This window comes from Peromyscus californicus, unplaced genomic scaffold (genome assembly GCF_007827085.1).
Source record: "Peromyscus californicus insignis strain IS unplaced genomic scaffold, ASM782708v3 Scaffold_9__1_contigs__length_137607984, whole genome shotgun sequence".
In the NCBI taxonomy this organism is placed as follows: Eukaryota; Metazoa; Chordata; class Mammalia; order Rodentia; family Cricetidae; genus Peromyscus; species Peromyscus californicus.
Genome location: NW_026294617.1, coordinates 112626458 through 112652780, shown reverse-complemented (window position 1 = coordinate 112652780; position 26323 = coordinate 112626458). Strand labels below are relative to the sequence as shown.

The following is a 26323-nucleotide window of genomic DNA, read 5'->3' as shown; positions in this document are numbered from 1 at the left end:
AACACCACTAGCAACAAAGAAAACTAGAGAATTGACTAAAGTTGAATGGGGGGGAGTAACAATCTAGAATTGCGGATGAACCAAACAGTCATTGAAGAGTATCACACCATATAGGGCTGAAAAGATAGCTCAATTAATCAAGTACTTGCCAGGCAAGCATCAAAGAGACCAGTACCAGGTAGGTACTGGTAGGGAATGGACTCTGGGTTCACAGACAGACAGCTTACCAAGCACCTTTTGGATCAGATATCTGGTCAACCCAGGAAGCATTAGAAGTTCATCTTGTAAGGGACTCTGGATGAGAGGATGAGATGTGTCAGAATAACCTTGGTTCCAATCACAGGAAATTATTTCTCCATGTATTAAAACAACCTGGTCCCTTTGTAATGTTCTGTGGATAAGTTTGCTGTAAGAATAGAATCTAAGAGGAAAAAAGAGAGCACCACATCTAATATCATCTGACGGTTTTTCATAGGGATTGATTGCTCTGTGTTTGATTACTCGCCGAGAGGAGGACCTCCTTCACTGAACAGTGGCACTTCTAGGCATGATTCCAGTCTATCATGGCCTTCCTGTAGCCACAGAATGAGGCTCCCTATGTCACTCCATGCTGATGGCCTGAATGCATGTTTTATGGTAATTTGATAGGCATTTGGGTGCTGGGGATTGAACCTAGGACCTCTGGCATGTGAGAGCTATGTCCTACCACTCAGCTATTACCAATTCTCATTTAAAGAAAAGAATATAATCTTTTTAATATCTATTTATTATTTATGGAATACATTTTAGGTGCTCTGAAATTACTACAAACTACGCTTTGAACCCAATTTCATGTTTTTAAGAATCATTCTCACCCATCTTTTATTTTCTCTTGTTTATTTTGTCTCTATCTCTTATCCGTAATTCCAACATCCACTAAATGTTAGCCTTGTTACCATGTTTCCCCTCTGAGAAACCACAGTACAATGAATAACAGCAAATGTAAAGGAATGTTTTCGGAGACTCAGAGCCTTTATAAGTACTCATTTGACTGCTATGCGGCAGACATTATCTGCATCTCACCTCACAGATGAATGAAAGGAAGTCTTAGATGGTTACATAGCTTGATGGGGCTCACAGGGTATCCTAGTGCAGAAGAATGGATTCTTCTCTTAAGGGTATAATCAGGCACTGGGTTCAATTTTGAAGGTGGCTTTGGATTTCACAGCCTAAGGGCTTAACTTCCAGGAAATTCTTCCCACACTGCAGTATAACTTCCTAAGCACATAATTATAATTCCATGAAAGTATTTGCTGTATTCTGTCTTATGTGACACCACATACTACTTTGGCTTTTGTGACCTCTTAGAGGACAGTGACAGTAGTGTATAATTCATTGAAACTGACACAGGAGGTGCCAGTATCTGTGAAATCAGTGACAGTCTCCTTCCAAGTTCAATGATGTCCCCATTTCAATGTCTCTTCATCAGCAAGGGAAGAATGTTTTGAATTTTTCTGCATCAGAAAGACATTCTTGCTCTCTGTTGTTGGGGTCACTCTGAGTGATAATATCTAATACAGATCACTTTTGTCCTGGCTATTAGATAAAGGATTCTTCCAAGCATTACGTTAGGAGTAGAAATTGTACCTTCTTACTCTTTTAGGGGCTGGTTGAGAGCATGCTCAGTAAGATCTGCTTAGTGCCCAACTGCAGCACAGAATATGGCTGGCATCTTCATGGAGGTAAAATAAAATACTGTATCACAATGTGTTGTAGCGGTCATCAGTACAAGCATTAATAGCCCCTAAGACTATGAAGAAATTAATTTATTTTAAGTTCCCATAACAACTGTTTATGCTTGTAAACATTCCCTGTGCATTCACTAGCTCTTTCTGGTATATAAAACTGTGAATTAGGGTTGTTATAATGAAACATACATTGTGTGTGCATTATATATATATATATATATATACACATATATAATTCAACTTATAAGTTGAAATGTATATCATGTAAAGCATTATATAAATCTATCCTATAGGGTTTTTTTTAGCTGTAATGTATGTTTATTGTACAGGTGAAGAAACTGGGGCTCAGCTATTACTTGATAAATTACAGAGATAATTCAAGACAAACCTAGGGCTCCAGTTCAAGACTGATTTCAAGTCAAGTGAAGTCCTTCTGTTTAATTTTGGCTTTTACAGCTAGGAGCTGTGGCCCATTCTAAGCAAGTTGTATCCTTTTTAGAAATAGAAGCAGAACACTCTTATTCCATTTTCCGCACATGTTTTAGAGTTTACAATGCTCAGAGTATGGGTCTATTTCACGACTCCTCTTCAAACTGTATAATTTCTTGCCATTTACTTACTATGTGGATTTCCAGCCTCCGAACTAACTCTACACACTATTGTCAATACATAACTTCATGATTAGGGAAATGCATGTGATTTTATGGACTTAGCAACAAATACAATCTGAACTCACAGTATTGGTGAGGGAGTTCCCACATTTAAGCATTTTTTCTTTGTAGCCTGATTATGACAAATACCTTTTGACACCTTAGAGTGGATGAAATTGTTAGAAACATCCCAGAAAGCAGATCTATAGAACATAGAGAAAACATTGGGTATCAAAGCAGGAGTATCTGAAGAATGTTTCATGGCAATGGATTGCAGCCCACAAAAGAATGTTCAAGTTCGAACCAAAGAGGTCTATGAACATGATCCTATCTGGAAATGGCTCTTTGCAGACCCTGGGCTAAGAGGTGGTCATAATGGCTGGTTTCTTAATAAAAGAAAGGAGTAGTGACTGGGAATGGCTTGGAAGTTAAGAAGTCCCACTGCCTTTGCAGAGGATTCACATTGGGTTCCTAGCACATATCCTGGGTGTCTCATAACCACCTGTAATTCCAGCTCCACATGATCTGATGTTTAGTTTGGACTCCACAGACACCTGCACACACACATATACAGAGTTAAAAATTAATCTTTTAAATAAAAGAAAGGCAAGTCTCTCTGGATCTGCATTAGAGAAGGCACAGGGAAGGAGCTGACATAATAATGTAGAGACTGAGATGGTGCAGCCATGCCTAAGAATGCCAGGCATTGACACAGCCACCAGAGGCTAGGACTAGACGAAGGATTTCTGGGGAGCGTGGCCTTCACAGCCACACCTTAATGTCAGACCTCTGGCTTCAAGGGCTGTGACGGAACAAATCCCTGACATTGTGGGTTCTGTTGCCACAGATATAGGAAGAACCTAGTCTACCTGCTTCCCATGCCACCTCCTGTTTTAAGTATATTCCACGGGATCATTTTGAGCTTGAAATTCAACTTGGTATTTGTTGCTGATGAACTTGAAGTGAGAACCCATGAAAGTCTGGTCAATAATTTATTAAGGGATGCAATGGGAATAACACAGGCACGAAAGCTCCCGTCCTGGCTCACCCCACCAAACCCTCCATGTCCCAGAGCGCGTGACCCTCAGTTCTTTTTTTTTTTTGGTTTTTTCGAGACAGGGTTTCTCTGTGTAGTTTTGGTGCCTGTCCTGGATCTCACTCTGTAGACCAGGCTGGCCTCTTCTAACTCACAGAAAACTGTCTGGCTCTGCCTCCCAAGTGCTGGGATTAAAGATGTGCACCGCCACCACCCAGCGACCCTCTGTTCTTATCGGGTCACACACCCAGACAAGACCATGCCCTAGGGATAGTCACCCTAATACCATTGACTGAAGGGATTGAATTCCCACAACAGTGAACAGCCTTCCCCTTGTGTTCTCATGGATATCCCACTGCCTCTGCCTTTGTAACAATCCCTTCTGTATGCTTTTGACAACGAGACTGCCAACACCTTGCACACTGTAGTCTTCCCACCCCCACCTAGTCCAGACAGGAAAGAAAAACACCTTACACTTCATTGTTTCACGAGAGCTTGCAGGCGTTGTATTCATGTCAGCAAGAAAAAAAAATCATTTTATATTACACTCTATCAGTGTACTAAATCATATTAAGGGCAGTCTCTCTCTCTCTCTCTCTCTGCCCCCCCCCCGTGTGTGTGTGTGTGTGTGTGTGTCACTTTATGTCACTAAGCCTGAAGCTGGGCGGTTGGCTATATTGACTGACCAGTGAGTTCCAGGGATCCAAAGGATGCTGTCACTGCTAGGGTTACAGATGTCCCCACCTACAATGGCTTTTTACACACATGGGTGCTAAGAATCCCAACTCCCACCTCAGGGCTAGGCACTATGCTGACTGAACTATTTCCCAAGCCCCTAGGGGCACAATTTCTAATAATGTCCCATTAAAAAGTCGTTGCCTTCCATTTGTATGACGCTTCTGAACTCTAGATGTCAAAACAACCTCTGGGATTTAAATGAAATCGCTTTAAGGTAAATTATTGGGCTCTTAAGGTAACTTAAAGACTCCCCTGTATCCAATGGAAAACGTGTTCCCTCATCACTGTACCAAGAAGGTTTTTACAACCTCACGGGTTGCGGTGGAAAGCGGCTCAGGGGGCTAAGTACCAAAGCAACATTACCTGGTGTTTCAAAGTTGTATTTCCACTTGAACTCAGTAGTGAGACCCTGAACTCTAAAATATCTTTTTCAGGTCAAAACTCACTTGGGAGCTACCTCGCCCCAGGCTGTCATCCCCAACCCATGAAGGCACTGTGCCCAAAGAATAAAGCAGCTCAAATGCTCGCAAACGGTCATCACTGGGAGGCCTCTCCAGAAAAATAACCTCCTTTGAGCCGGATAAGGATTTATGAGCTGTAAACCAACACTGTGGGTCCCACTGCCGCTATAATTCCATCCACAGCAGTGATCACACAGGCCGGACAACGTGCTGTGGATGGAATAACTGACCAGACTGAAGACTTCACCCAAACCCAAACTAAGCTCATAGTTCTCTGGAGAGATGGCAGCTCCGATCTCGAAATTCCGGTTCAGTCTGCGAAGAGACCTGAGTGTAACCGAGACCCCCCAGAGCGGGGAACCTGCAGATGGGATTGACTTTTGTGCGGGGCACGTGGGGACGAAGCCGGTCTCCGGTGGCCTCCAGCTGTTCGGGCCTGCCCTTGGGCAACCGGGCGCCTCCCGGGGGCGTCACGACCGCAGCGGGGCTGGGGGTTCGGGGCGCCGGGTCGGGGCGCGCGGGCTTTCCCCCACCCCCGGCGGCGACCCCACCTCCCGCCCCCGCTGCGCGCGCGCGTGGGTCCGTCCGTCTGTCTGCTCTCTCTCTCTCTCGACGTCAGTGGGAATTTCCAGCCAGGAAGTGAGAGAGTGAGCGAGAGAGGACGAGAGAGAAGTACCGAGGCGAGCCGGGCAGGAAGAGGAGGTTTCGCCACCCGAGCGGCCCGGCTACGCGCTGACGGCTTCCCGTGCCCTGCGCGCCCCCGGCCTCCCGCCGCCGCTGCCGCCGCTGCAGCCGCCGCCGCCGCCGCCCTCGGCCTGCTCGCGGGCGGGCTCCAGCAGCGCAGGCCGGAGCTCAGGGCCCCGCCGCGCCCGGCCCGCCCCGCGCTTCTCCGCCCGCGCCGCAGCCATGGCGCGCCGCTGAGCCGCCGGCCCGCAGCCCCGACCCCGCTCGGGCTCCCGCCGGTCCGCGCCGTCCCGCAGCGGGAGCCCGCAGGCGCCGAGAGGCCGCGCCCGCCCGCCGCACCTCCAGGGTAAGCCCCAGGGATCGGAGGGGGACGGAGCCGCCACCTCTCTCTCCGCCGCAGCCCTGCGGCGGGTCCGATCGGCTCGCTGCGGCGCGGGGCTCCGGGCGGGTCCGCCGCGGGGGGGGGGGGGGCGGGGGGGAGGGCGAGCCGGGGCAGGAATTGCGGGACGCGCGGCCCCGGCTGCGGGGACAGGGCACATCCGCACTGGGCGACCCGAGGCCTCTCCGGCCGGCGGGGCCCATCGCGACTCCGCGGGCGGGAACGGGAACCGGAGGGGAACTCTAGCAAAGTTTTAGAGATAGCTCCCCAAGCCCCTGCCGCGGGGGGGTGGCTGCCGGGCTGAGGTCCGCTGCGGCGGAGGAGAGATAGGAAGGTGCTTGGTGCAGTGCACAGCCAGATTTCACCGAAGGGCGGTCGGTGAAATGAAAGCAGAAGTGTCTGTCAGTCCTCTTGGCTGGCAAACCCCTTCCCAGCTCCTCAGAATCCAGCAGGAGAGCCCGGGGGGCCCACTTTCCGATCTGTGATAGACACCCCAACACACACCCCAGCCACACACACACACACACACACACACACACACACACACACACACACACACACAGTGTATTCAGCTGCCAGATCTCAACATTGATTTTCAAAATATAAGGAGGGCCTCACACCGATTCTCCAGGCCTGGCATTTGAGAGAGAAATTACCTACTAATAGCACCTCTTAAGACACTTGAATGCAGGAAACTCTAGAATAATGGCACTGTGTATCGTGCATGACCTCTAAAACAAAAAACAAAAAAACAGTACAAACGACTCCTTTCCTACATGTAAGCTTTGTTAGGTCTCCTGAGATAGACACCGACCTTGACTCTATTTATTGGTCTATTCTGAAACTTAAATGGAACTAATGATAAAAGATTTCATCATCTAGATTTAATCCATTTTTTATGGACTTTTTAAAGTGAAGGTTGACATTGCAGCTTTCTGAGTAACCATATTTAACTAAAATTTTTTGTTGTAGGGCTCATAACTGAGAAATATTTGCAGTGTTTATTTACATTTGATAGCCATGGCATCAAATAATGGGTATAGACGGATGGTCGTTGGTAAATACAAAAGCTGGAGATCAAGATAGACTTCAGTAGCTTTCTAGTGGAATCCTCAACGGAGTATTCTTGGGTGGCATAAAAATGCATTAATGTTTGTAAGACCTTCAAAAGGGAAACTCGATTAAAGTAAGCCCTTAACTGAAGTGTGTTTTTCCCTGATTTTAATATTGTGCTTTCTAGAGATGGAGCCACTTACTGTCTGATGAACTAAAAATTATGTAAATTATTTACAGCAAAGTACTTTGCTTAGCCTATGAACTTGAGAAGATGGGAATCAAAAGATTTGCTTCCTGTTGCATTTAACATTTGTCATCCAATCGGATGACTAACAGAACACATATAATGATGGGAACGTGAAATCTGCAGCCCTTGTCCGTGTTGATACATCTGGGAGTCTCTTGCTAGCTTAGAGAAAATGTTTTCTTGGCTTAACATACTTCAACAAATGCGAGCACAAAAGAAGGCTTCTCCGTAGACATAATGCTGGCACTAAAATACTATACTTGCTGGGAAATGCTAACCACTTCAAAACCAAACTACTTTTAAAGAAAGTTGTTTAATCCTGTTAAAGGTTGGTGGCCACCTGACACTCTGTTATCTTTGTTCAGAAAGTCGGCTGCATCTTGTGTTCTACACATGGCAATTACTTGAGCTGAGTAGGTAGTGAACGTCCCTGTGTTTCAAAGCCAGTTAGTCAATACTGGAGTATACATACAAAAATAGTCCTTCCCCTTTGTAAGCACTGCTTTGATCTTTATGTTTCCTTTTTGACTTGTGCCTCTAAAACTAGATCAGCCAGGCTGGCTGGGTTGCAGTGGGTTAAAGCCCGACTAGTTGGAAATGGACAGCGTTTTAGATTTAGTGATCATGGTCCTTGTCGTGGTCCCTCCAGACAAATGGAAGCTCAGTGGAGAAGCTAGTATTTCTGCAGGCTGTTTTCACTGCTGCTTTCAGACTTCCCGAGAAGTGAAGTAAGCCACTGCCTTGACGTTCAGGGATTGCTCATTGTGGCAGATAGAGCTAGATAAAAAGTTGGCAGCCACATGGATTGTGGATTATCATTCAGTCAGCAAGCCCATGGTTTTACCTAATTTATTTATAAGGTATTCCCCGGCTCAGCAGAGGTGAATGTTCTGGCTTCTTGGGGGGAAGTGACCACTTATAACCTTCAGTTAATTTGAGCTTGGGAAAAGAAAGAAAAGTAGCTGCCATTTTTAAACAATAAGCTAAAATAATTGTTCCTGAGTTGCCACGTGGATTTATTGTTTAGCCAGACTGGGCGTTTAGCTAGTCGTTTGGTTTTGAAGTGGTTAGATAAAGGTTTACTAGGGCCTTATAAGTGTTCTACTATGGAACTATACCTCCATATACCTCCAGCCCAGCTGGCAGTATTTTTGGATAATGTGCTCAAGATAACATCTTTTTTCCCCTCCAGAAATTACTGGTAGATCTCCTGTTCTGGGCTCAGAGATACTGTGTTAGGAAGTGTACCAGGAATGACTAGTTGAACCAAAGGAGTAAATCCTTGTGTTGTGCTCTTTTCCTGTGACAGATTGGACAGGAATTCTGTCCAGGAGATTGGATGTCTGTGAGCCAGTATCTGAGTTTCATGAGTTTGTCTTCTGGTAGGAAGCTGTTTGGTTTGGATGGCTTACTAACTTTCTGCTTACAACATGAGTGAATTATATAAGGTAGTATGCTTGTTGTGTTAGAAGAAAAGGACCAGGTTGAAGAGAATTGTGCTAGAACACTAACATGCATTGCTCCTGCATTTCTGTCTGATTATGGCTGGTTGACACCAGAGCACCCAATTCTGCTTCTGGGAATTGTGATTTTGCACCTCCCATCAGTACTGAACCTAGTTCTTGTGTTAGAGGTGAGCAGGTAGAAGAATAAGAGAGGATGTATCCCAGCAAATGCATTCTGTGGAAGCTTGGGAGATTTGAGGTTTTTAACTAAGTGCAGACACTCAGCCTCAGGGAGGAATGTTTGGAAGATGGGCATAGTCTTGCAAGAGCAGAATCTGGAAGTTTGAAAACCACATAGTGTGGTAGAGTTAATAACTCTGATCTTTGTGCTGTTGCCTTAATGGGAATACATTGTCTTGTTGGGAAGGAAGAAGAGAAGGGAGGGAGAGAGCTGGAAGACAGGAGGGAAGGAAGGAGGGAGAGATGAAGGAAGGGAGAGATGAAGGGAGGGAGGGAGGGCATTCTTTTCCTGCTGATGAAATTGCTGTATCCTTCTTGCTTCTGTACTGTCTTGGAGGATGTTCCTGGGTGCTAGTTAATATTTTCAGATGAGAGTGGAAGACTAACCAATAGTTTTAAAAATAACGTAAGACTGCTTTACTTCAACACAAAGAGTTTACAGGCTAATAAAAGATAAGATTTGGTAAAAACTGTAAAGTCTAAGAGACAATATAGATAAAACTTTTGTTGGAGTATTAATCCTAAGTACTATATATTAAATTTTTTAAATGTACTATTATGAAGCCCTATACTTTGTGTAGTAACTAACAGATTTAATTATCAGTAATGTAAGTTTGATAGGCTTTAATTTGTTGTTTGTTTTTAAAATAGGAATAATGATATATATGTTCTAATTATCTAGTACAAATTGCTTTCTAACTTTTTATCTTTTACTGTTCAGCCCCTAATCTAACCAGTTTTCATTCTGACCCGTGCTTCTAATAGATTTAAATATTTATTTATTCCTTCTTTAACTGTGAAAAAACCCTGAGCTTTCAAGAAGGATATAAATATTCTATAAGTCATATTCTTTAGAAGAGCCTAAAATTATTTTAAAAAGAATAAAAGGCTATTTGAAAGAGTCTAGTCTTATAGTTCTAACTAAAAGCAAATAACATCTAATCTATACTGAAAAGAAATCTCTAACCCTTACGTTGATATTTATATGATAGTTATATTTATATTCATATGATATTTATATAATACCCGATAAATGATTCACATTAAATTGTTTCAACAGGCAGCCTTTTACTAAAGGCCAGTTCTCAACCTGTGGGTCGCAACCCTTTTGAGAGTCGAACAACCCTTTCAAAAGGGGTCGATATCAGATATCCTACATATTCAATATTTGCATTACAATTCATAACAGTATCAAAATGACAGTTATGAAGTAGCAAGAAAATAATTTTATGGTGGGGGGGTCACAACATGAGAAACTATTGAACGGTCTCAGCATTACGGAGGTTGACAACCACTGCTATGGGCAGTAGAAAGTACTCTGTTTGCCGGGCTGTGGTAGCAGCACAGGGCTTTCACCCCAGTACTTGGAAGGCAGAGGCAGGCGGATCTCTGTGAGTTCGAGGCCAGCCTGGTCTACAAAGCAAGTTCCAGGACAGCCAGAGCTACACAGAGAAACCCTGTCTTGAAAAACCACAAAAAAAAAGTACACTGTTTCATCTTTCTTTCTGGTAAGAAAGAAGAAGCCCCAAAACCCAGTTTTTGCTTCCTAGACACTGTATTTTATGTGAAGTACATTTAGAGTTTATTAGGGTGAATAAATTATTAAAAATTACCTATTGCTCTCATAAAAAAGGAAGGCTTTCATTCTAAAGGGGAATTTATAAAATGGAAAAGTGTCATTTTAATTTTAAAGTTTTAGAAAGACACTAGCCAAGCAAGGTAATAAAGTAACCAAAACACTTACACAGGTTTTGTGTGTGTGTGTATGTGTAAAACTTTTTTGCAAGGTTAGAACTTCTCTAAATTCCACTGAAACCATAATTTCAGTGCTAGCCTCTCTGAAAAAGGAACTAATGCTAACAGAAAGGTTCTTAACACCTACCCAAATCCATCAGCCAAAAGGTCTGAAATACAATATGGCCTCCAGAAGTAATGCTTGTCACTCGTGAGTCTGTGCCTGTTCCAAGGAACTGGATGGGAAACCCGGTGAGCATCACTCACTCAGCCACTTTACTGTGTTTCCATTGCCACCTTGTGATGACCTTGTAACAGCGGAAACCTGGGTCTCCCACAGGCGAGCTCGGTTCATCCCTCAAGTAGCACTTTCAGAAAATTGAGCTTGAAACTATGCATCTGACCACTTGTTTTTGACAGACTCAATTTATCCAATGAAGTACACCACCCAGACTAGGAAGGGACGAGATGCCAACCTCCATCCTGATGTCACTGTGTCCTGGGAGGCCCTAGGACAGCCTTCTTTGCTGTCCTCAACTAACTGTTCTGAGCCTCACCTCTCTTCACAATACTTATAAACATACATCCACGTTGGGGAAAAGTTAGTGCGTGTGTGTGTGTGTGTGTGTGTGTGTGTGTGTGTGTGTGTGTGTGTATGCTTCACCTCTCTTCATGACACTTATAAACGTATATCCATGTTGGGGAAAATTTAGTGTGTGTGTGTGTGTGTGTGTGTGTGTGTGTGTGTGTGTGTGTATTCCTCACCTCTCTTTACGACACTCATACATGGATGTGTTTATGAGGGAAAGAGTGTGTGTGTGTGTGTGTGTGTGTGTGTGTGTGTGTGTGTGTGTGCATGCATATCTAGTCTTTTTCTTTGTTACCAACAAACTCAGAGAATTAAGTGTGTACATATGCACCCCGTGCATGAAAAGCTGTCTTTGCTAAAAAGGGCAGTGAAAATGACTGGCAGAGGTGTTTGACAGTTAAAATCGTAGACAGCCCAAGCACACTGCCTGTGCCCTCCTCATGACACTGCTACTGCAAGCAGTCTGTTTAGCTGGGCTCCGTTGCGTGATGAACTCATCCTGCAGCTTCTGGATATATCTAGAATAAACAAAGCTGTAACTTTGTCCTGGCCACTGTGTTAGTCAAATGTGTGTGGGCAGCCATGCATTTCATATTGGACGTAACAGCTGTTTGTTGTTTTTTTTTTTCTTCCATGTAAACCTCTCCATAAATGAGGCTCAGTAGAGTTTCTATGGAGGGCTTACTATTTATAAACTTGACCTAAAGAGAAAAAAGAGCTATATCAAGTTGAGCATTCCTTCTGAGAAAGAGGTTAACATTTAGGAGCATAGATTGTTTGAATGAATTTTATTCACTCAAATAGCAACAACAACAACAAAAACTTCCCAAAGGATTATTCTGTTATATATTCTGTGATTTGATCTGAACCTGTTATGCCGTTTATCAGTGTGGGAGTACACCCACCCCTTGCTGTATCACCTGCCAGTCCTCCCATACCTTCTACATATTTATTGGCTCTCTCTCTAAGCCTACAATTCATTTTAATAGAAAAATTATTTACTTAATTGTCTTAGAAAATGTTCCTTCCAAGATAAGAATTTTAGGAGTGAAATCATCATGACTATTTTACATATGTTAACATAAATTTATACCTCGTGTCTTAATGACTTTCCAAGGTGTTTCCTAGCTATTGGTTCTTAAACATGGGTTTCTTTGTAGGGTCAACCATTTATTGATGTTTGGCTATTAACATTTACTTAAAGGCTTTAGTATCTTTTGTTGTTGTTGAGGTACAGGCATGGTACAGAAGACAACAGCATCTAATATAAAGCTCTATGTGTGATGGACTTTTTTTTGAAAATTACATTTATTTCTTTAGTTTGTGGAGATCAGGGGACAACTTGCAGGAGTCAGTTCTCTGCTTTCACCACATGGATCTTGGGGATTGAACTCAGGTCGTAAGGTTTGGCAGCAAGTGCCTTTACCTGCTGAGCCATCTCACCAGCCCCATACGGTGTGCTTTTATGGCTTAGAAATTTAAAGGTAGGACAGTGTGGAAGAAATATGGATGGCCATTCATATGGGGCAAACAGAGTAGAAAGGAAGAAATACACAGGCGAAGACGAGAATCAAAGTTACGTCAAACCTAACGTTGCCCTGTTGGACATTTATAAAAGTACTTAGGAGAATATGTAATACCATTGGTTTGTAGAAAATCAAAACTGAAAACAAATATAAAATCTAGGAAGTAGGAAATATATTTTTAAATATGCTCAAACTGCTTCTTCTAAACCAAGTAGGCAACCTGGGAGGGACTGTCTACAGGAAATGGATTAAAGTGAACCTAAGATACAGCCAGTTGAATACTCCATTTATTTAATCAATTTATTTCCAATGCTTCGAATCCATGGAGCATTGTAACCAGTATGACTGTGTAGGTGTCATTAAACCTCAGAGCCTTGAAAGATTTGGCCCAAACAATGACAATAAACATAAATAAAGGTTTAGGGAGAGTTCTCTGGTGTTTAAGATTTAATGTTAAATCTTGAATGTGAAAATAAAACAATCTAGAAGGTGAATCAGAATTCCAGAGAAATGGGTAAGTTATGAACTTCATGGCTGAAAGGGGAAAAGGTCACTAAAGTAGAGTTGTTGCCTGTGAGTAGGTGTTTGTAGGAATTTCACGGCACTTACCCTGTTTAGAAATTGAAAACAGGGCCTGGAGATGCAGTTTGCTTACTGGCCAGGTATTTGCCTATTCTGTGCAGAATTATTGCACACACTCCACTACAAAAAAAAAAGGTCATTTCTCCTATTGTAAGAAAAATTCTTAAGCAAACATTGTGCACTTGTTAAAATCAAAGCATGGTATCTGACAATAATTAAATATCTTCCATTGTTCTCTTGCCAATTATAGTACTCATTTGGTATAATATAATTTCTTTCCGTGTATTTACCCAATTTCCCATTGAAAACATTTAATTCAATTTTAACAAGCACACAGAACCATTAAAATAGTTCCTGATTGTTTAAGAATACTGTATGGTTGGTCATTTACCCTACAATTATGGTTCTTTTTTTTCCGGATGGGTAGGGGAAACACCCTGCTTCTCTTAGAAAGTCTACTGTGATAGCCAAATAGGAGTTAGTCCAAGTTGCTGTTGAGGTAGTTTAATCCTGTGTTGCAATAGATAGATGATGTTTTCGGTAAGTCTCTGCACTTACTACATATGTGCTCGACAGACGTGGGATAGCCATTTGGGACAAATCACAGAAAACAGGGTTTGATTGCTAGGCACTTGAGGATCTCTACAGAGATGCTCCCATCAGTATGCCAGTCTAAATTTCTCACCACCCTCTCACACCTGTTCCTTGCACACATCAGGGGATGTCCTTGCTCGCCCACCATGCCATTCTACAGGCTTGCCACTCTGCCAGTCTAACAGCCCTTCCTTCCCAACCCTCACTTTCTCCTTCAGTTGCATCTAAAGTCTCTTGATCTGCTGCCCATCCCTTCCGGGCTGGGTTTCTGGCTTTCTTTTCTCCTCTGTCTCTCAATGCAGTCTCTTGCTTTTGGCCCCTTTAGCCCAGGCATCATAGCCTACTTTCTTGTTCTTTCCTATTCTGAAGTGAATCACACTTGTTTTTACAGCTGATCTCACCATGTCTCACCTCCCTAAATCCTCACTCATCACCTAATTCTCAAGTCATTTATGTCGACTTTCAGTCGCTCCTCCCCACCCCCAGCTTTCTCTCTTTAATACATTTGCATGAGAGGACTCTCTTTTGTGCCCACCCTGCTGACAGCTGACATTCAGGCGACATTCAGGCCTGGCTCAGCATCACCTTCCTCCATCTTCCTTTTTCTGTTATGTTGGCCTCCCTGTGAGGAATTATGTTGGCCATTCTGTTTTCTCTTGACTCCTTACATATTTTTAAATGAGACATCATCAGGCAGAGCTTATTTTATTTAGTTTCTATTTGGATAGCACACTTTATGTTTGCTGAAGGAACAAGTAACTAAACAAAATGATTAGGAAGCTGTGTTCCTCATTAAGCTGTGTGGCTCTCAGTAAGCAAACTAATTTCTTTGGGTCTTGTTTTGTTTCTTGTAAAAAGAGAGGGCAAGTTAGGGATAGGCTGTATGAATATCTGCCTCTAATATAATTAGGCTTCTTTTCATGCCATTGCATTGATTGGAAGACCTCAGATTTTCTTGCCATCTTGAGGGGTCAATAAAAAGAAAGGGCATGGGTGTGCATGAAGCCAATTCTTGATTTTCAATGATTATATGACTTTGTTGGTTTTGTGGATAGTGGGTTATTTTTTTTTGGTCCTGGCACTAGATGGTTTTGGGATTTTATCATGCAGTTATTAACTAGTTTCTTACATTTAATCTACCCAAAGAAAACTTTGGCAAATTTGAGACAGACATTGAATATAAAATTCAGTATTTGAATTATTAGTTGATTCCAGTTTGGAAAAGGAAGAAGACACAGTGGTGATGGTGTAAGCTGAGCCCACATCTGTCATAGAAACTTGATAAGTCACTGACAAAAATATAAGCACATCTCTGGGAATGTGAATAAAAGGTAAATAGCTGAGTCTTTGGGGTTAGTAGGATTGGAGGCAGGCAGGAGAGAGGGAAGGCAGCGTTGCTTATCTTAGCAATCATTTTAACCTTATTTTTCTTCCTCCCTCCCAGCTTTCATAGACTAATTAAAAAGCATATATTTATGGTGTACAAGGTAATCCTGTTCACACTTCAGGAAATGATTAAATACACTGACGTATGTAGTATTTTAGTTATACAGTAGCGATTCATTTGAGGAGCCATCAAATCCTTCTTGTGTGCCGGGTACTCAGAAATACAATACTGACCAAAACAGAGGTACAGAACTGAATGGAGTTTACATTATGGAATGTTGATAGTTTTAAATTTCCTTGTTGATGTTAACCTTTCTGAAGCTTAAAGAACCAAATAACTAAGAAAGTACATGGATGATGAAGGGGAATCATTAGTGATTTCTCTTAGAATGAGTATACTTAGCCTTGGTAGAAGTCAAAAAGTAGAATATTGCTGACCCCACCAAACTCTTATGACCCCTCTAAGGACCTCTGCCCAAACTCTCACCTAAATGGCTCTATTAGCAGCTTCTGGATTGTAAAAATATTGATTCTCTCACTCACATTCATCCTCACCCAACACTTAAGAATTAAGGCATGGCAGCACATGTTAGAAATCCCAGCATTCTGGAGGAGGCTTCAAGGCTAGCCTAGGCTACATGATAAAAACCATGTCAAAAACAATAGCATCAGCTACAACTAAACCAAACCAACCCCCAAATCCCCACAAAACAATGAGTTGATACTGCGGAGTAGCTGATGGCCTCAATGTCAGTCAGTTTATTTCTGATTTTCCTCACTAAACAAAATGTTGTTTGTTTGTTTGTTAATTTAGGATAATTAATTGTCTGCCAGACAAATCAAATTCTCACATTAACTCATCAATTATGAGTTAAAGAAAATTTTTGCTTATTGAAACAGGGTAGTCGAGGCCACTGACAAGGGCACATGGGAGAGGGATGTCTTCACTTCTGGCATCAGCTGTGAGAGCGCAGGTGGCCTCTTCCTCCTTGGTCATGCGTTACACATTGACATCTGTGTAGAGTAAGCAGCGCCCAGTACTGACAGCCCTAAATGAGATTCAAGGACTGAAAGAGCTGTTTGTGAAGCCTGACTTGGGTGCTTTTGTGTGTACACCTGGAAAGTCTTCACCTTGGTTGTTCCCTCGGGGATACCATTTCTCACCTGAGCTTGGCTGTACTGCATTGGCAGAGCCAAAGTTGCTGGTTCACACAATAAATGCTTTTCTTTTCAAACCTAGGGGTTGGGGATGTGACTCATTGGTAGAACATTACCTAGTGTGCTCAGGCTAGAGATTCGACCTCTAACACCATACAATGAGACCAAAAAATAAATAAATCAGAAGAGACATATTTTCTGAGTTTTTGTGGATTTATAAAATAAAAACCCAGTGTGTCAACTCATTCATAATCAACACAGCTGGCTCAGTTTCTCATTAATAACCATAAAGTCATCATCTCCTTCATTCTGGAGATATGATCTTTCTAACAGGGCACTCAGTGGCAGACCAGACATGAGAATTAAACCCTGTGCTGCATGTTTTTAGGGAATAAGAACTCCGTACATCTAGGAATGGGAAGCAGACCTCCAGAACACAGTCCAGGAGACAAATGAGCAAAGGCTTTGATTTGGTAGTTATGAGGAAAACCAGGCAGGACTGACTTTAATTATAACATGTAAGTTTTTTTTATCTGATTTACTCCAATCATCAGAGAATATCCATAGCTCTACAAACTTATCCTCTATGATACTACTAAAAATAAATTGTACTGAGAATGGAATATGCCATTTGTTGTAAATGATACTTACTTACAACATGGTTTAAAAAGTGTCCCAAACATCTTTTTGATCTCATGTGTGTTAGTCTGCTATTATTAAAAGACATCCACAGCCCAAGATTTGTTTCTTATGGACCATTTTGTCACACACTCTAATCACCGTGCTGAGGTGTCCCTGTCCCCCTCGGTGACAGTGACTTTGACACAGCAGGACTTGAGATGTTTCTTTCAAGTAGGGGAATGAGGTTATGTTTATTTGTATATTTTTATTCTGAGGCAGTTCCCTTGCCACTACCACGATGACAACTAATCACATGTGTTTGAGAATTTTGGTGCTATCTTTCTTTTACTAGTTTTTTACTGAATATCATGTTTAGGTTACATAAGTATTCACCAGCTTTCTGTCACTATAATGCAATACCTGAGTTAATTAACATATATAAAGGAAAAAAGGCTTAGTTGATGGTTTGGGAGGTTCCCATCTACTGCTGGGTGGCCTGTTACTGTAAATGTCCAACGTGGCAATGTGTCATGGCCAGAGCACTTGGCAAGGCATAACTACCTGCTCATCAGGTCCCACAACATCCTTCAAGGTCACGTTCTAGTAGAACACCTCTTCCCAGTAGCACCAGCCTGTTGACCATGTCTTTAAAAACGTGAACTGTTTGGGGAGTCCTATCCGGATACCAGCACATATTCTGCATACTTTGCCTGAAATTTGTTGAGATGTGGATTCATGGCCTGGTTCTTTGAGATGTAATTTATGGCTTCTGTCTTTGTGACTGTTCTGCTTGCAGCCCTACAAAATACAAATGGCCAGTGTGGTATTAAGAGTAGTGGGCCTTTAAGAGGTGAGGAGGTCATAACACACACGCCCTGCCCTCCCCACGCCGTGAAGAGGGTTATAAAGGGGCTTGATGAAGGAGGTTCAACCCCCCTGCTCTTCCATCTTCCACCATGTGAGATTTCAGAGTTTGTTTCCTCTGCAGGATACGTTTCTCACTGAGATGCTTAGATCTTGGGCTTCCTGCCCTCTGAGATAGGAGAAATACATCTCTGTTCTTTCTAAGTTGCCCAGTCTTAAGTACTCTGTTGTAGTAGCACAAACATATTAAGGTAGCTTTTCATGTGCTGTCACTTTCCCTGAAGGCAGTACTGAAAGAGGAATGTTGCAAACTTCCTCCATAGTTGTGGATTTCTGTTTCTTCTTCTAGCTCGGCCACTTTTTGCTTCATGTACTTTGGCAAACTATTAATAAGAGCATACACATTTAGACCATTATTTTTTATCCGGGCCTGGTTTGCACACTTATATAGTTCCAACACTGGAGATCTAGAGGCAGGGAGGTCGCTGTGAGTTTGAGGCCAGCCAGGGCTACATATGGAGACCCTGTCACAAAACAAAACAAAATTAGTATTGCTCCTTGATGAAGTGACCCTTTTATTCTTATATATATCCTCCCTTGTCCTTGGTAATACTCCATCCCCTGAAGTCTTCTTATTGGTGATCATGACATAGGCTGCTGTCCTGTGTTTAGTATGATAAAGGCTGCTTTTCTGTGTTTAGTATCGCATGTTGTTAGCACAGAATCCTAGGCTTATGCTTTTAAACACTTTGTGTGTCTCATATTAAAGTGTAATTCTTAGGAAAAGCATTTTCTTGGGTCTTGCTTTTCCTGTATGGTTTTGACATCTCTTCTGCGGGTGAGTTTATTCCATTTGCATTAGTGTGGTTATCCATATGCTGAGTTTAAATCTCTTGGTGTTTGTTATCTCATCTGTGTCATCTTTCATTGCCATCCTTTAAATGAAACAAGTGTAGGGTGTCCAGAGTTCCATGTCACCTCCTTTCTGGTAGTTCTGTAATGGCATTCTGCATTAAGAAGAAATGCATCCTGAGTCTCCAGTGAATGAAGTGCTGTGGCCTCAACCTGGAAGCCTTGATGGTTCTCTCCTTTGTGCTAGTGTTATTAGACCTTTTACCTCTAAGGGTACTCCACACTTCAGAATGTATTGTATTGTTTTATTTTGAATATATTGTATTAAAATACAGTGATGTATTTTAAAAACCAAGAAACAAAAAGCGTAAGTCCATGTACCCATACTTTTATCATTATTAGTATTTTCATTGCTTCTTGTGAGTCAACGTCTGTCTCATTTCTTTTCAACACGAATATCTATTTTTAACATGTCTTTTGTCAGTTCTAGTTATGAATTCCCTCTGCTCTTCTTTATTGGAAGATATCAGTGCATCTTTATTGTCAAAGAGCATGAGCAATTATAGTGCATTCTGGGCTGGTGATTTTTCTTTTAGCACCTTAAGTTACCTTTGCATTGTCTTTCAGCTTCTGCTGTTTGATGGTAACTCAGCCACCTGCCCATTGTCCTCTCTTCCGCTCTCCCGTGTGTATGTATGTAAACATACAACTATCATGTCCTTGCCCCTTGATCTTTGGGGAGCTTTTAATTTAGGGTTAGTTGTTAGCACTTTGTGGTTTTGTTTGTTTGTCTTTTGAGACAGGATCTCTCTACCTAGCCAACGCTTTGTACTTTTCTCTTTATCTAACATGGAGATCTAAATTCTTGGATATATAGGTTGAGTTATATAAGCCAACTTTTGATATTTTTTACCTTTAGTTCTACAAATATTTTCTTTTCTTTTTTTTCTAGCACTTTAAATTGCAAATACATAAACTACTTCATATTGTCCCCTAAATCAGAGGTAGTGTTCACTTCTCTGCCTTTCCTCTGTGTTTTAGTTTGGTTAGTTTTTATTGATTTTTTTTTAGTTTATTGATCCTTTCTTCTATAATGCCCAACATACTGTTAAGTCCATCTGGTGAAATTTCATTTCAGTTCTAGGATTGATTTTTCTTTGTATTTTTCTGCTGACATTTTCCATTCATTCATTATGCCTATCTTTTCCTTTACATTATTGAACATGCATTTGTTAGCTGTTTTAAAGTTTAAAGGCTATCAATTTAATCTTGCCACTTTTCCTTCTTCTGGGACACAGGTGCCTGCTTCTTTGTAGGCTTCAGTATTTTTGTTGTTCATTATAGATATCATAATGTGCAGAATTTTCATGTTTCTCTTTTTCACAGGGTTGATTGTTGTCATAATAGGCAATAAGTTGATGGTTGGATCTCTGCCCTTATTAAGATGGATTTAGAGTTGCTCTTATTTTAAGGTGTGTTCCTGTCTCTCATAACATGGTTTTTCCATAGACTGAGAGAATCTCATGTTCAGCATGTTTACTGGTGTCTCCTCCACCCAGATGCTTTTATACACAGTGTCTCTGAGCTCTGTATAACTTGTAATCTTACCAGAGCCTTTGTAGCCCAACATCTTCCCACTGAGCTTTTTGGGGCCTTTGTTAGTATTTCACCAGTGAGTAGAGGTGGCCTGGATGCAGATTTCTGAGGCTTTTGCATGTACATTGTTTCTCTGACACCCTGACCAGTACAATTGCTGTTCTTCATTTGGGCTCTGCATTAGAAAGTGCCCTCAGTCAGAAGGTGAACCCAGAGCTCACTGGAACTGTGCAGCCTGTAGCTCTTGTTCAGCCTTCAGCTTTTGTTGTGTTTTGTAATTACACATGAATATTGCCCAAGATCAAATAGTGGTCAATCTACAATGACTGAAATTTGATTTGTGGCAATTTTTAAAGAATATTTTAATTGATGTGCAATACCTGCAATAGGCTATTGACCATTTTAAAATGTTATTCCAGGGCATTTATGTACTTACCATGTTGGCTAGCTAGCATATCGCTATAGCTTTGTTTTGGAATTCTCTCCTCTTCCCAGAAGAATGCCCTGAACGAGGTAACTACTCACTGCCTTCCCCAGTCCGCACTCACCCCCTGTCCTCTGGCAAACACTAAACCTTTCTCTCTCTAAGACTCTGCCTGTTCTGAGTGTTTAGTGTTAAGGGAATCATGTTATAGGTGAGGGACCCTTTCTATCTGGTTTCAGTATAATTTATTTAGTCCACCAGTTTTGAAATATAAAAATAAAAACTCATTGCTATCTTTAAGTTACTCATACACTTAAGGAAACTATAAATGTGTAGGTGGAATTAAGTTGCAGCAGAACAGTGGACTGTAGTCCACTGTAACATGTGTTATAGACCTTATATGGACTACAGGGATAGCATTGCAAGAGAAAATTCAGGTTTCATGGGAGAGGTTGATTATAAGTACCACTTTGCAGAGTATGTAATATGTAAACAGGATAGTATCTCAGGGTGTGAATAGATATACAAGGTGGAAATAGCAAGGTGTTGTTATATTTGTTTATATTTTGTATGTGCGTGCACGTCACACATGTATGCATGTGTATGCACAGTAAACATTCACATGTGTAGTGGTCAAAGGATAGACAACTCTGGAAGTTGGTTCTTTCCTTCTAGCATGTGAGTTCCAGGGATTAAACTCCTGTCCTTGAGCTTAGGAGCAATCATCTTTACATGCAGAGCCATCTTGCTGGCCCAGCAAGACGTCCTTAAATGACTTGGGTTGGAACATGGTGATAATTGTGATGCTTATGTATGTAATATAATACAATACAATACAATACAATACAATACAATACAATACAATACAATATAATATAATATAATCATATTCTGGTCTTTGGCCTTTAGTGTGTAAATCACCTGGCAATGATCTGAAAGACACTTAAGCAGAAAGAAACTCTGCCATGGAGGAAGCAGTAGAAAGGCTGCTTCCATCAGAGTGAGGTAATGAGGCCTGTCCTGAGGTGTGGCCATGGAAATAGGAAGTGCATATACAAGAAACAGCACAAAGAAAGAAATGAGCAACAACAAAATCGTTAACTGGATTTGCTTGAGATTGATATATTTGCAAAAACTAGAAAGCCAGAAATTGGGCTTGTTGTCAAGTGATAAACTGTAGATACCAGCGTTGATGGGATTTAATGTATCATCGACTTGTTTTGTAATGGCATCATTGCTTAAAGCTAGCGGTGGCTCATTAATGCTTACACCTTGACAGTGTTAACAGTTCTAATCGTGTGCCGATGGACTCATAGAGCTTTTTGTTGTTGTTCAGTTGGGAATTCAGTAGCTAACCGAGTAAAAGCCAGTGCAAAGTACGGCACTGTGACTAAGAGTGTAATTAAAGTTACAGTACTGAATTGCCAAGATAATTAACCCATGCCCCACATGCCCTCTGTTCCCATGGCACTTACCAAGCTGCATTGTTTAGGCAGTTGTCTTTCTAGTCACTAACAGTTTGGATTAGTTAGCTTTTGCTGCAAGAGAAATCACAAAGAAACGAATAGAAACGCAGACATGCCTTATTTCTTGTAAACCTGTGATTGTGTGTGGTGATTTGTCAGACTGGTCTGTGAAGTTGTTGAGCTGTTCTGCTACTGTGAGCTCAGCCTGGGAAGTCTTGGCTAAGCCCTGCTGTTTCTCCAACTCCACATGGGCTTTCATCCTCACTGGACTGGCCCAGGCCTTCCCTTCCAGGAAAGAAAAGCTGGTCATTGCGTGGCCTGTTGAAACCCATGTTCATGACCTACTTCTGCACCCCCACCCCTCTGTTGGTAAGTGCCTGCCGTGGGCCTGATAAGATTCAAGGAGCAGAGATATCGATTTTATATTCCCGAGTTGTAAGGAGTATGACACAGTTGTGGCCATTGTTTTCAGTCTCCCACAGCCAGGAAGGCTGAATGCAGACTGGGTCGCTCCTGTGCAGTTTTGTTTCTGTGGAAACTGACATGGTCAGATGATTGCTTTCCGGTGAATCGGTGAAGAGCAGAAAACATCCAGGTAACATTTCAAACATGGTTTGCCTGGGACCCAGAGCATGGCATAGACATGTACCATGGATCTGCTCCTGATAGCTGTAGATGAAGCTCAGACACATTTTAATTTTCAGTTTAGTAGCTGTGGCTTCTGAGAGAATCTTTTTTCTACCCTTTGAAACTTAGCATAGGAATTTTTGAAAGTATCACTTTGTTGTTTTTACCTTCACATTTGGATTGCCTTGGAAGTAGTTCATTTGAATTCATGCATTGTCAGGGTCCTAGTCTGTTCCTCAAGCTACGCTCTGTAAAAGAGCTAAGTGGGTCCACCAGGTAATAAGTGTAGGGACAGAAAGACACCCAGGAGATCAAAGAGTGGAAGAAGGTGGATTATTTGTAATGAGGAAGGAAAACATTCTGAGACTCCTAACATGGGTCTCCCCACAGGAGACAAAGGAATTTGGCTGGGCAGTGTGTTCGGAAGGCTGGAGAGGCTCCTCAGTAAACTTAGAGGAAGCCTGTTCCTGCTCCAGTCGCTGTGACAGCTTGCTACTTCATGTATTGGCATGCTCAAAATTGGCAGACAGGCAGAAAGCCTCTACTGTGGAGAATTTAGCATTATAACAAGATTATAGTAAGCAAAGATCACTCTAGGTCACCTAGAAGAGGGACTTGGCAAATGTGGCTGCTTTAAACCAGCTCCTTGCCATCTTCTCTGGAGGGGCTGATCTGAAAATGTGCAAAAACAACTGGTTAGAACAGGAACTTTAGTGCTTATCACAGTAGGCAGCATCCCATAACCTCCCACCTCCCCCACCCCCCACTCCCCCACCCCACCCCCCACCCGGCCACCAGCACGGGTGCTTAACCCTTTACACTCCTCCTTAATATGGCTTAGCCATTAAGAGTGCTCACTGCTCTTGTAGAGGACCCGGGTTCAGTTCCCAACACCCACATGGTGGCTAACCTTCTATCACCCTAGTTCCAGGGGATGGGATGCCAGCATCCTCACACAAGTGGTGCACATACACGCTTGCAGGCAAAACACCCAAGCCACATAAAGTAAAAATAAATAAAACCTTAAAGAAGATCCTGCGTAGCAGCTAACATTATGAGTAGACTAGTTCCAGCCAGAACATTTGAGAGGCTGGGAGCAAAGATGCCTTAAAGTGAATGATATTCGTGTCAAGAGGAAAATCACGTTGCCCATTACTGGAGTACAAGGGCAGTAGACTGTTCAGTCAGATAAGCTGGTTGTTGTCTGTCAGCCTGAGCAAATGACTCACTCTCTCGAGAGCTCAGCTCTTCACATGGATTACATTTTCTGGGCTCAGTATAACAAGTGACATGTGTGACTGTACCTAGGGTTCCTGGTTATGGGAAGCAGCCTGCCAAGCTTGGCTCTTCTTCCATATGAGCCAAAGCACCTGTCCTAATGCCACAGCCCTCACCATGGCTTCTCCTCTGCATAACTGGCACCTGGGATTAGGTAATTTGTTGTTGGGGCGATCCTGTGCCTTCCAGGATGTTCAGATCGCCTCTAGAAGCTGGTAGGACCAGCCGTCCAGTTGTGTCAGCCCAGAACACTCCAGAGAATAGCTTCCAAATCCCCCACCCACCCCAACAGGAGGAATACAAACATTTTATAGGGCAGTAGCATAAAACCGCTTCAGACTCAAATGTGGTCGAATGCCCATTAATATGGATGGGAAATTAAACATCTTATCTGCCTTAGTCACTGTTCTGTTGCTGTGAAGAGACACCATGACCAAGACAGTTCTTATAAAGAAAGCATTTAATTGGGGGCTCGCTTACAGTTGCAGAGGCTTTGTCTATTATCATCATGGCAGAGAGCATAGGGCCACCAGGCAGATGCTGGAGCAGTCGCTGAGAGTTCTACAGCATGATCCATAGGCAGAGTAAAAGAGAGGCTTTGGGCTTGGAGTAGGATTTTTGAAACCTCAAAGCCCACCCAAATGACACACTTCCTCCAACAAGGCCGCATCTCCTAATCCTTTTAATCCTTTGAAATAGTGCCACTCCCTGGTGACTAAGCATTCAAATATATGAGCCTATGGGGCCATTCTTATTCAAACCACCTCACTGTCTTTCTTAGGACAATGAAAACATTTACGGTTTGCATCACGCTTTCTGTGATTTATCTTGAGTGTGGTCTTTATTAGACAGTCTGATCTGTTAACACATGTTCTGTATCTCCCACTCACTAATAAGTTTTACATGAGTTAACTAACTGAATGTTTTCTGTGGATCTGCTATCCTGTTAGATTGACATTCCGTCATGAATGGAGATCTCTGCCAGTTCTCAGCACATGTACCTGCATTCACCCGGTGGCTGTTCCATAGAATTGTCTTGATGCAACCGGTGAAGTAATATTGAAAATGGAAGAAGTGGAAGACTAGTTTGCACAAATTTCAGTGTGGTAGCACACACCAAAACATTAATTCCTAAAAAAAAGAAAGAAAGAAAAGAAAACTCAGAAATCAGCATATCTGAAAAAAGTAAGACCACTACCAACTCTCATCTCTAGTGCGACATAATGTCAGAAAAGGGATACACAGCCGTTTGAAAGCCAGCTGTTTCCTAGTTTACGTCTTCTGAGAGAAATCAGGAGTAATTCGAGCTGGGCAGTGGTGGCGCACGCCTTTAATCCCAGCACTCGGGAGGCAGAGCCAGGCGGATCTCTGTGAGTTCGAGGCCAGCCTGGACTACCAAGTGAGTTCCAGGAAAGGCGCAAAGCTACACAGAGAAACCCTGTCTCGAAAAACCAAAAAAAAAAAACAAAAACAAAAAAGGAGTAATTCGAAATTTTGACTCGTTCATATTTTGTTTAACAATGTCAGGGCATTTTAAATTTAAGACAGCCTCTCTTTCTATTACAATATATCTCTAAGATATATTAGATAAATTTCCATGTCACTGTATATATCTCTCCAAATTATTGTAGCAATTCTATAATACTTAACTTACAGTTGTAGAATAATAATATAAACAATTATATCGAAGCACATTACAAATTCCTAAAAATGGATTTGCAGAAACAGACATCACCCCTCTGAATGTTTTACATGATATACACCATACATGGCCATAGCCCTTATGTCATGTTTTCTCCAGCAATTTCTCTATGGAAAAGAAGTTTCAATATATTTTATTATTTTGTCTTTAACAACTTATCCATGCGGAATATAATACAGAAATGTTGTGAAAAGTCCCTTTTCCCTGTAACTTTACCCTTATTGCTAAAAAAAAAAAAAAAAAATTGTGGATTAAAATTATACCTAAGTGGTACCTGTGATGGCTAATACAATTTTGAACCACCACCACCCCCCCATTCCCAACTGTACCTTCTAGTTGGTATCTCTACTATGCAAATTGTGATTCTCCATGGATGATGATACCATTTTGGTTTGGAAAATTAGAGGTTTTATTTTCTCCAGTGAAATCTAATAGAAAGAGTTATGTTGTTGCTGCAGTTGTTTTACAGTGAGTCCGCATCTCAAACTGCCGACATCACTGATCCTAGATCTGTACATTTACTGGCAGGAGTGCTCCCGACTCCTTCCATGATGGCTTTAGAGTTTCTCCACTCAGTCCAGGCTGCTTCACCAGGATGGCCCACGTGAGGCTTAGTGACTAGGAGGATGGCCACAGGAATGCAGCAAACAGTCCATTCAGC

The 26323-nt window shown here is 42.1% G+C and overlaps 1 protein-coding gene across 1 annotated transcript in view; it reads left to right on the top strand.

The window, feature by feature from the left end:
- Positions 1 to 5543: 5543 nt before the first annotated feature.
- Positions 5544 to 26323, top strand: part of Nfkb1 (nuclear factor kappa B subunit 1) — a 117487-nt gene continuing 96707 nt past the window's right edge. Inside the window, exon 1 of the mRNA XM_052730730.1 lies at positions 5544 to 5642. The gene's annotated coding sequence lies outside the window, so the exon portion shown is untranslated. The remainder of the gene's footprint in view (positions 5643 to 26323) is intronic.